Source organism: Schistocerca gregaria, chromosome 2 (genome assembly GCF_023897955.1).
Source record: "Schistocerca gregaria isolate iqSchGreg1 chromosome 2, iqSchGreg1.2, whole genome shotgun sequence".
Taxonomy (NCBI): Eukaryota; Metazoa; Arthropoda; class Insecta; order Orthoptera; family Acrididae; genus Schistocerca; species Schistocerca gregaria.
In genome coordinates, this window is record NC_064921.1 from 429,948,962 (window position 1) to 429,959,314 (window position 10,353).

Below are 10,353 nucleotides of genomic sequence, written 5' to 3' on the forward strand. Positions count from 1 at the left end.
ACTGTTACACCATTTCAATTACTTAAAGTCCAGATAATCCAGATTAGAGCTGTGAAACCAAGTCTGTCATCACTAATTGTACCCCTAGTTATCATTTCGGTAGAAACAACATACATAATGCCATTTTAAAAAGTAACTTTGTTTTGAAGTGATGTTTATTTACTTGTAGGGACTGTGCATTTCTGTCCATTGTATGAATCCCTGATATAGCTATATTCCTGAATGCAGTTTTCACATATTGTTTCATTTCGGAAGTATATGAGGTGCAAATTTGAGTGGGACACACTGTTAAAAGCTTGGTCGACATCTTTGATTGATGGAAGGCCGAGGTAGCACAATAGGCTGTTAAAAAATGTTTAAATCGCCCGAATTCCACGAACTTACTTGCATTATAGACCTCAGTATGGAGCAGTCTACAATCGTGCGGCGTTGGATACATAGGTTCCGTCAAATCACAGAAGTTAAGCAACGTGTTCGACATGACCAGTATTTGGATTGGTGATACGCTCTATTCACAATTTTCTCTTTACCTTCATGGCAGAGGAGACAGGAGAGGTAGGTGCATGAACTCACTCATCACAATTCCCGACGGCAGTTTCTTGGGGTAAGTTCCAAAGTTCCAAACCTCTCCGCAGTGCCTCACGAAGGGAGGGCGGGGGGGGGGGGGGGGGGCATGCGACGCTGTTGGTACTGATCCGTCGGATGGGGACGTTAAGCACAGGATCCCCCTTGGTGCTGTTCGAGAGGAGTAGGGTATGTGCCGGCACCGGATTTCATCCACTCCCTTGTCTCATAATCAACCAACACATGCATGACACAAAGCTACACACATACCCATTAAAGTCATCCACACTCGAAAGTTAAACAACAAATAACGCTCACACTTTGCTAAGGAAAGGAGGCTACAGACGATAAGGATAGAAAAGACCTTTAGAATTTATGTTGCTGAACCTGGCCTTCGGGGTCTCCCAGCTAGTCAGACCACATGACTCTATTTGACTTAAGTGAAGGAGGAAGTAAACTTCTCCTGTAACTTCATACCGTAAACTGAAGTTCTGATGCTGAGTAAGTGTGTAAGGAGACCAAACACTTATCATGAGTCTTCTATTCATCCCCCGCCCCTCCCCCAATTCAGAAGCAGTGTACCAAATCTCTCGGCGTATAGAGCAAATTTTGTGTGCAAGTATGAGAAAGCGTTCTTTGCGTAGCCTGTATCTAAGGCGGAAGTCATCTAGTGTGATGTGGGAAATCGCCTAAAAACCATATCCAACCGGCGCACCTCTCCGTTCCGGAAGCGATAGCGTTAAAAAGCGCGGCTACTCGGGCGGTGACTGTAGTTGTCTGATCACGGAACCTAATGGGCTCCGCACAAGGTATGATGGTGTGCTCACTATCGAATTCAATTCCACTCTCACCGCATATGTCATTTCCACAACTGTGCGACAGTCGTAAGTAGGAATCGCGTTATAATGTTCGTCGCTGGAGCTTCATTGATGAGTCAGAATATTACGCTTAATAGCGTGTTGGTCCACATTTGGAACCGACTATTGCAGCGATCCTGCATGGTAGGAATTCGAAAACCCCTTGCTAGGTTTACTCTCGGTTCACGCAATTCCCGTAAATTATTGGTCGACGTTTGTAAAGTTGGAGCTAACGCCTAATAGCGACCCAGATGTGTTCCATGGGTGTCCAGGAAAACGTGATGATTTGTGCAGATCCATCTTCTGGGAAATGTGGGGCTTGATAGACGAGGCCTGTCCAGCAGAAGGCAACGCGAGCACGAGCGCACATGAGGGAAGTGCGTTGATGGAGCCGTCATTTACATTTAGATGAGTGTGGTGTGCATACTGTAAGACCTTCGGTACACACACATTCAGATTATTTGACTTGTCGCTCTAACAAAGTAGGCAGCAATATGTCTCGTTGTCTTATCGTGGCGTGTTTATCTTCTGCCGTTAGGTCGAACGATAGAAATGCCACTTGCACGCTTAGAGTAGCAGATTGACAGTGACCAACTTTAAACAGAACTTGATTAATTTTCACACACATTCGTTAAAATAATAAAAAGGCATAGATATTACATAACTTGATTCTGGATGCTGTTTACAATGGTCAATCTGAAGTTCCTTTGGTCTTGGTACGTTAATCTTATTCTCACATATCTCTGATACTTGACAAAGTGTCTATTCATTTATCTTCATGGCTATGTACAGGAATATGGTAATCTTACTAAGCGCAGACTGAAACTTGACTATTGACTAATGCAGACTGGTACAGACTAATGCAGACTGACTAATCAGAGGTCTGTACACTCGTTATAATTCCTCGATCGTTGAGGTTGTAAGAGGTCCTTGATTAAGGAATTTGTTGTTAGCGCACTCGAGCAGATGTAATTTCGAAGGATTGCTCACGCGCTGCACTGCCTGCGATATGTAAGCTATAAGAGAATCTCAGGCCAAAGAACAGTGTTGTATGCACTAGGAACTGTGTGGTACTAGCAGTAAGTAGTAGCTAGCAGTCTGGTGTATCGTTTTGTAGTACATTTACCAGTTTAAATTCACAGTCAATTATTGAAAGGTTATTTAAGTGAGACACAATTTAATTGAGAGGTTAGTCACATTTTATTATTGATAGGTTACACAATTTATTTTACTGTGGAGAGGTTACAAGGTATCACAGTGCGAGTGTGATCTGCAAGGAGAAAAGGTTCTACGTTAGCAGCACTCTCATTGGTTGCGAGACCTATTAATACGCGGATCGGCAGAAGCAGAATTTGATCCGTCTCTAAGACAGCGCCATCTTGTTGTGTGGACACGGACGAGCGCTGCGCCTGAGCTGTTGTGCTTAGCGGGGCGCGCTCTATTGGAAAGTTGTGTACGTGCTGACTACGCGGAACTATGTACACAACAATGAGTCATGTGGAGAAGTTTCCAACGAGTTTATGATCGCATGCCGGAAATTAACAGACCTTGAACGCGGCATAGTGGTTGGAGCTAGACACATGGGACAGTCCATTTCGGAAATCGTTTGGGAATTCAGTATTCCAGATCCATAATTTGAAGAGTGTACCGAGAACACCAAATTTCAGGCTTTACCTGTCACCACGGACAAGACAGTGGCCGATGGCCTTCGCTTAACGACCGAGAGCAGCGGCGTTTTTGTAGAGTTGTGAGTGCTAGCAAAAAAGCAACACTGTGTGAAACAACCACAGAAATAAAGGCGGTACATACGACTAACGAATCCGTCAGGACGGCAAAATTTGCCGTTAATGGGCTGTGGCAGCAGACGACCGACGCCAGTGTGTTTGCTAACAGCACATAATCGCCTACAGCATCTCTCCTGGGCTCGTGAATGTATCGGTTGGACTGAAGAGTACTGGAGAACCGTGGCCTGCTCAGATGAGACCCGATTTCAGTTGGTAAGAGATGATGGTAGTGTTCGAGTGTGGCGCAGGCCCCACGAAGACATGGGCGCAAGTCATCAGTAAGACATTGTGCAAGCTGCTGGTAGCTACAGGAAGGTGTGGGCTGTGTTTACATGGACTCTACAGGGTCCTCTGGTCCAACGGAACCGATCATTGACTGTGAATGGTTGTGTTCGGTTACTTGGAGACCATTTGCAGCCATTCATTCATTTCATGTTCCCAAACAACAATAGAATATTTATGAATGGCAATGCGCCATATAATTGTGCCACAATTATTCGCGATTGGTTTGAAGAACACTCTGGACAATTCGAACGAATGAGTTGGCCATCCAGATATCCGATATGAATCCGATTGAAGATTTATAAGCCGTAATCTGGAGTTTAGTTCTTGGACAAACTCGTGCACAAGTAACACTTTCGCGATTATGGACGGCTATAGAGGCAGCATGGTTCAGTATTTCTGCGGGGGACTACCAACGACTTCTTGAGTCCACGCCACGTCGAACTGCTGCACTACACGGGGAAAATAAGGTCCGACACGATATTAGGAGGCATCCGATGACTTTTGTCACCTTGGTGTGTATAGCGGGAAGCGCACTGTGCTGTCTTCAGGGGTACGACGGTATGTTAAGTTCGCAGATCTTCTAAAGGCAGGCGTACATACTTAATGGTGCAGTGCTTAAAGTGGAGAGTACCTGTTTTAAAATCGATGAAGTGCAACATTATGGCCGGTTTAGGAGCTTCAAACCGAGGAACAGACACATCAGCATCAATTTGTAATACGCTAGGCGCATGTGCCTAGTTACAGTTAGAACTTACACACCTGCAGTATGGCAGGCAGTTGACCGATAAGTTTCATAATAAGACAAGTTTTGTAGACTCATATAAAAATTTTGTTCTAGATAAATTTCCACTTCAAAAGTTTGCAGCTGCGATTATTTTGATATTTGGACCTACATATTTTTTCGAGCAGTTTTTTTCCGCAGTCAAGAGAACGAAATCTGGTCACAGAAGATCAATGACAGATTTCAGTTTAAAAGACGCAAGAAAATTAAACACATTAAGCTGCCAAAGGGCATTGATTTCTATGAATGGGGAAAGTTGAAAATTTGTGCTTAACTAGGTTTCGAACCCTCATCTACTGCTTTCTAGGGAGATGCGCTGACCACTCAGCCGTCTCTCTCTTCCACCCCCCCCCCCCCCCCCCCTCTCTCTCTCTTTAATCTGACTTTGTTCGTTGCATTTGTTCAGGGCTTACGCCCCTGGACACCCATTCAGATGCATCGTTTATCCGTTCACTCAGTTTTTTTTTATTACAGAGGGCAACTAACGCTCTGACCGAACACGCTGATCTACCGTGCCGGCTTCCGTCCGTCACAGTGTACACAACAACCGCACGGACTACCCTAGCACGCCTCCCGTCAGGCCCAAAGTCTGAATTCATACCACACACTACTGATGTAGTGCTCCTGCTCATTAGCCTAATTACTCGCGAGATGCCTCTCGCCAATTCCCGCGAGAGTTTGAGCCAGATGTGTATCTGCACTGAAGAAATCATTGACCATTATCGCCTTGATTTTATATATATATATATATATATATATATATATATATATATATATATATATATATATATATATATATATATGGTGCCTGTTCTTTCGGGCATTCCGAGGAAGAGACACAAAGTATTTATTCAATTTAAAAACTTGTCTTCCCTTTAGCTGTGCTCAGAAAGTGATACCGGCCATTGATGCTTTAGTCATAAGCAAAATAAGTAGTATTCACTGACATGCAGTGTTTCTATGCTTAACGTATGCATAAAGCAGTCATGAAAAACATGGTGCGAAAATGGCATTCATCAATAGGCTGCATTCATCGGAACAAATATAATGTTTTGCACTTAGCTGCCCAGTGTCCTTTGCCTCTGTGGTGTCACCGCCAGACACCACGCTTGCTAGGTGGTAGCCTTTAAATCGGCCGCGGTCCGTTAGTATACGTCGGACCCGCGTGTCGCCACTATCAGTGATTGCAGACCAAACGCCGCCACACGGCAGGTCTAGAGAGACTTCCTAGCACTCGCCCCAGTTGTACAGCCGACTTTGCTAGCGATGGTTCACTGACTTCTACGCTCTCATTTGCCGAGACGATATTTAGCATAGCCTTCAGCTGCGTCGTTTGCTACGACCTAGCAAGGCGCCATTATCAGTTATTATTGATAATGTGCATCATGTACCGTCCAGACCGACGTTAGTCATTAATGGATTAAAGTTAAGTATTCCACCAGCTACGTCCGTTTTTCTAAATTCTAATTTCCTTGTCCTGTTCCAGATCTCACGCCAGCCTGCGTGAGCTAAAACGCGTGCCTTTCGGCCTCCTCTAGTAACACGGTGTTGGCTCTCCTGCCAACTACAATAGCCTCATCAATTAAATGAAATGTGAGTTACGTTTAATTGCCATTTCTCATCAATGTAACAGTTTTAGGACGGAAATTTTTCACGGAAGGCATTAATTACATATCGCCAAGCGATACGTCTCCGTAAAATTTAGGGGCCGTAGGAAAGACTCGTCGACAATAGTTTCTCGTGGCGAGCTGGCTTGTTCCTATCCTTCTTTCTCTCCCCTTGTTTTCCCCTTCCATTATCGGCCGGTTGCTCAATGCTGAGACGTCAGCGCGAGCCAGTTGACACGGTGAACAGGTCTGGCTTAGATGATGGGACGAATGGATCATGAGAAATGCTGACGTTTGTTGGACAGCAAGGTTCTCCCGCTTTAGAGTTGTACCTGTTGGGGGGGGGGGGGGGGGGGGGGGAATGGCAAGTCTAAAACGAAAAAGTAAACCCAAGAGACAAATTGATCAGTCGGATTATGAAAACCGTCTACTAGGGTTACTATACACAACCTGGGTTACTTTACACGCATCCCACTAAGTTCTACCGAGCTACCAAGGGAGCACACGTTGAGGTTTCCTAAGGTAAGTGGTCTTAAAATAAAAAAAAACTAGTAACACTAACCTATGTAACGGCATCAAATGTAAATTATTATGTCAAACGGTTATTCTGTAATAAATTGTTATAAACAGGGCAAGACTTTGTGCTCATCCTGTTTATTTTTATCACATTCTATAACCAGTGTAAAGTGTGACAATTGCCACGACTGCAAAAGGAGAACAGGTATGTTGACGACCGGGCGGAAAATTGATAACTTTGTGAAAAAAACGGACAAGAGGGAGATCTAAACACGGATCTCCCGCTGTGCAGTCAAACAACGTCACCAGACAACCATGACGGCGTGGCTGTTGCATTGCGCTCGGTGTTACATTGCATATCTTAAGCTTGGAGTGTTCCTATTTTGCTTCTGATTTTACAGTCCAGTACACCTTCTTCCTGTTTTCATGCGTGATCGATGTCCAATTTTGACAGGCTATCCGCTGGGTCATGTTCTCACTAAATCTGAGGGGATAAGAAGGGGAGACCCCTTGTTAGATGTCAGAAGTGGAATGTATGAAAATCAGTTCTTCTGGGAGTATTTGTTTGTGTTGCATTCTACCAGCTGTATCTCTGACAGGGAAACTGGACACAGGTAAGGTGGAATGAGTTAGTTTAAAGCACCTCCTCACAGAACTTGTACTATTCCTCCTGAACCAGGCTGTATTTGCGAATCCTATCAGTGCTCTGATGACCTTGGCTGCGCCTGCCGGCCGCCTTTAGGGAAGCGGCTCTGGCTGCTACTCAGGTGTGGGTGGTGAGGCTGTCCTCGCCGGCCACAGGTGTGTGCCAGCCAGGCGGGCTGCTTCTAGTCCAGAGTCTGGGGCCAGCCCGACCCTCTGGCTGGCCGCGGCGCCAGCGCCAAATCTACACGCCGCATCGCTACGTGTCCTCACTACGAAGCGAGTGTGGCGTCTGCGGGGAAACGCGGCCCCACCCTTCACCCGCACGGCCTATGATTCATTGCGACCTACTTTACACAGTGGCCACGTGGACACAGACGACTGTTCTAGTTAACCGTTAGCGTCAGTTACTCACCCAGTGATTTCACTGCTCAAGAAGATACTGAAATGGCTAGCGTTCATCACAGCGAGCAAATATGCCGATGTCTATGTCATATATATTGCTGTTCATTAAAACTGCGATAAGAAGGACAAGTCTACATCTACATCTACACCCATACTCCGCAAGCCACCTGACGGCGTGTGGTGGAGGGCACCTTGAGTACCTCTATCGGTTCTCCCTTTTATTCCAGTCTCGTATCGTTCGTGGAAAGAAGGTTTCTCGATATGCCTCTGTCTGGGCTCTAATCTCTCTGATTTTATCCTCATGGTCTCTTCGCGAGATATACGTGGGAGGGAGCAATATACTGTTTGACTCCTCGGTGAAGGTATGTTCTCGAAACTTCAACAAAAGCCCGTACCGAGCTACTGAGCGTCTCTCCTACAGAGTCTTCCACTGGAGTTTACCTATCATCTCCGTAAAGCTTTCGCGATTACTATACGATCCCGCAACGAAGCGCGCCGCTCTCCGTTGGATCTTCTCTATCTCTTCTATCAACCCTATCTGGTACGGATCCCACACTGCTGAGCAGTATCGAAGCAGTGGGCGAACAAGCGTACTGTAACCTACTTCCTTTGTTTCGCATTGCATTTCCTTAGCATTCTTCCAATGAATGTCAGTCGGGCATCTGCTTTACCGACGATTAACTTTATATGATCATTCCATTTTAAATCACTCCTAATGCGTACTCCCAGATAATTTATGGAATTAACTGCTTCCAGTTGCTGACCTACTATTTTGTAGCTAAATCATAAGGGATCTATCTTTCTATGTATTCGCAGCACATTACACTTCTGTCTGTGGGTATACAAAAAATACGAAGAATGTGTAATGAAATATCTGGGCGATTTTGGGGGGTACCGGGTACGAAATTTAATACACACCCCACCACGGTAATAGCAGCAGCTTAACGGGATAGTGATCTTCTAAAATTAAAAAAAAATGTTAATTTAAAATATTATTTGGGATGCCTACTTCATTGCAGTGCTCATCCCAAGTTCGCCAGAAACCCCGTTATCGAAATGCAAGGCAATTTCTGAAAAAGTGTCTCCCGAAACCATACACAGCAAGAAAAAATAGTTTACGTTTAGCACAAAACAATCTCGGATTTCTTGCCGCGTCAATTCAGGGTAAAGCCTCGAAGTTCAACGATTAGCTCCATCGTCTTCGTCAGGAGCAACTGACTGTCAAAACTGCTGCTGTGGTTGTCTTGCATAGCCCATATACGGCTTCTGATTGGCCGGTAATTGCGTAATTCTGTCACAGACAGCGTTAATGCGGGCGGTGTTGGCGTCACCGCTTCAGTAGTAGAGTAAACATTGCGACGCATATACATCTGCCTCTCGTCTGCATCGAGAGCTCTCTTTCATGCACCGCTGAGATCGTACGCGGTGTCACGGTTGAAGCTGTTCTCACTCATTCATATTTCTACTGCTTCTTTCACTACAGAATCAAAGTATGTAGGATCCTGGCACATAAATTTTGGTTTACATAAAATATATTCGCAGTTTGGAATACGAATAACCATTCAGCTGTATAAAGGAATGGCGACAGTGAAAATTTTTTGCGGACCAAGTGTAGAACCCGGATTTCCCTCTAACGCGAGCGGTAGCTTTACCGCTTTGGCTATCCGTGCACCACTCGCGCCCAGCCTTTGACTTGGATATGTCGACGATCCTGCGTCATAACCTATACTTGTAATACTGGTACAGGGGAGGACATTTTCATTCCAAGAGACTGCGTGGTATCGGCGAATACAAACGATATTGCAGTGCCTGTATTATTAAGAAGGTCGATACAGTGTTCTTGATCGTTATTCGTATTCGCAACTGCGAATACATTTCATGTATTATGGTATGTTGATAAATTTTGTTTTTGGACATTCTAATTACCATGAAACACAATTTTCGTGTCATACGCGATTCGCCTTTATTCCTTGCACGGCATCTTCAGTGGCCAGTAATATGTCCATATTTTTTGTTCATAATATTTAGTTTGCATTTTTTAACAATATGTGTAAAGATTATAAACAGTTCTACCGGTTCGATTTTCTATGTTGTAGTAATAGTTTAACGTAGTACTCAGGTTTCGTGGATATTGTTCTACAGGTTTTTTGCTCAATTTTTCGCGATGTTATCTTTTTATTATAATTGCCACTTCAAAATTTTGTTTTTAAGACTTCTTATCACTTGGAGTTGAACACTTGAACCCCCCCCTCTCTCTCTCTCTCTCTCTCTCTCTCTCTCTCTCTCTCTCTCTCTCTCTCTCTCTCTCTCTCTCTCTCACACACACACACACACACACACACACACACACACACACAAAGGACATTAAAATTGCTACACCACGAAGATGACGTGCTAGAGACGAGAAATTAAACCGACAGGAAGAAGTTGCTGTGATATGCAAATGATTAGCAGCCGGCCGGGGTGGCCGAGCGGTTCTAGGCGCTTCAGTCTGGAACCGCGTGACCTCTAAGGTCGCAGGTTCGAATCCTGCCTCGGGCATGGATATATGTGATGTCCTTAGGTTAGTTAGGTTTAAGTAGTTCTAATTTCTAGAGGACTGATGACCTCAGATGTTAAGTCCCATAGTGCTCAGAGCTATTTGAACCTTTTTTGATTAGCTTTTCAGAGCATTCACACAAGGTTGGCGCCGGTGGCTACACCTACAACGTGCTGACATGAGGAAAGTTTCCAACCGATTTCTCATACACAAACAGCAGTTGACCGGTGTTGCCTCTTGTAAGGAGGAGAAATGCGTACCTTTACGTTTCCGACTCTGATAAAGGTCGGATTGTAGCCTATCATAATTGCGGTTTGAGGTATCGCGACATTGCTACTCGCGTTGGTCGAGATCCAATGACTGTTAGTAGAAT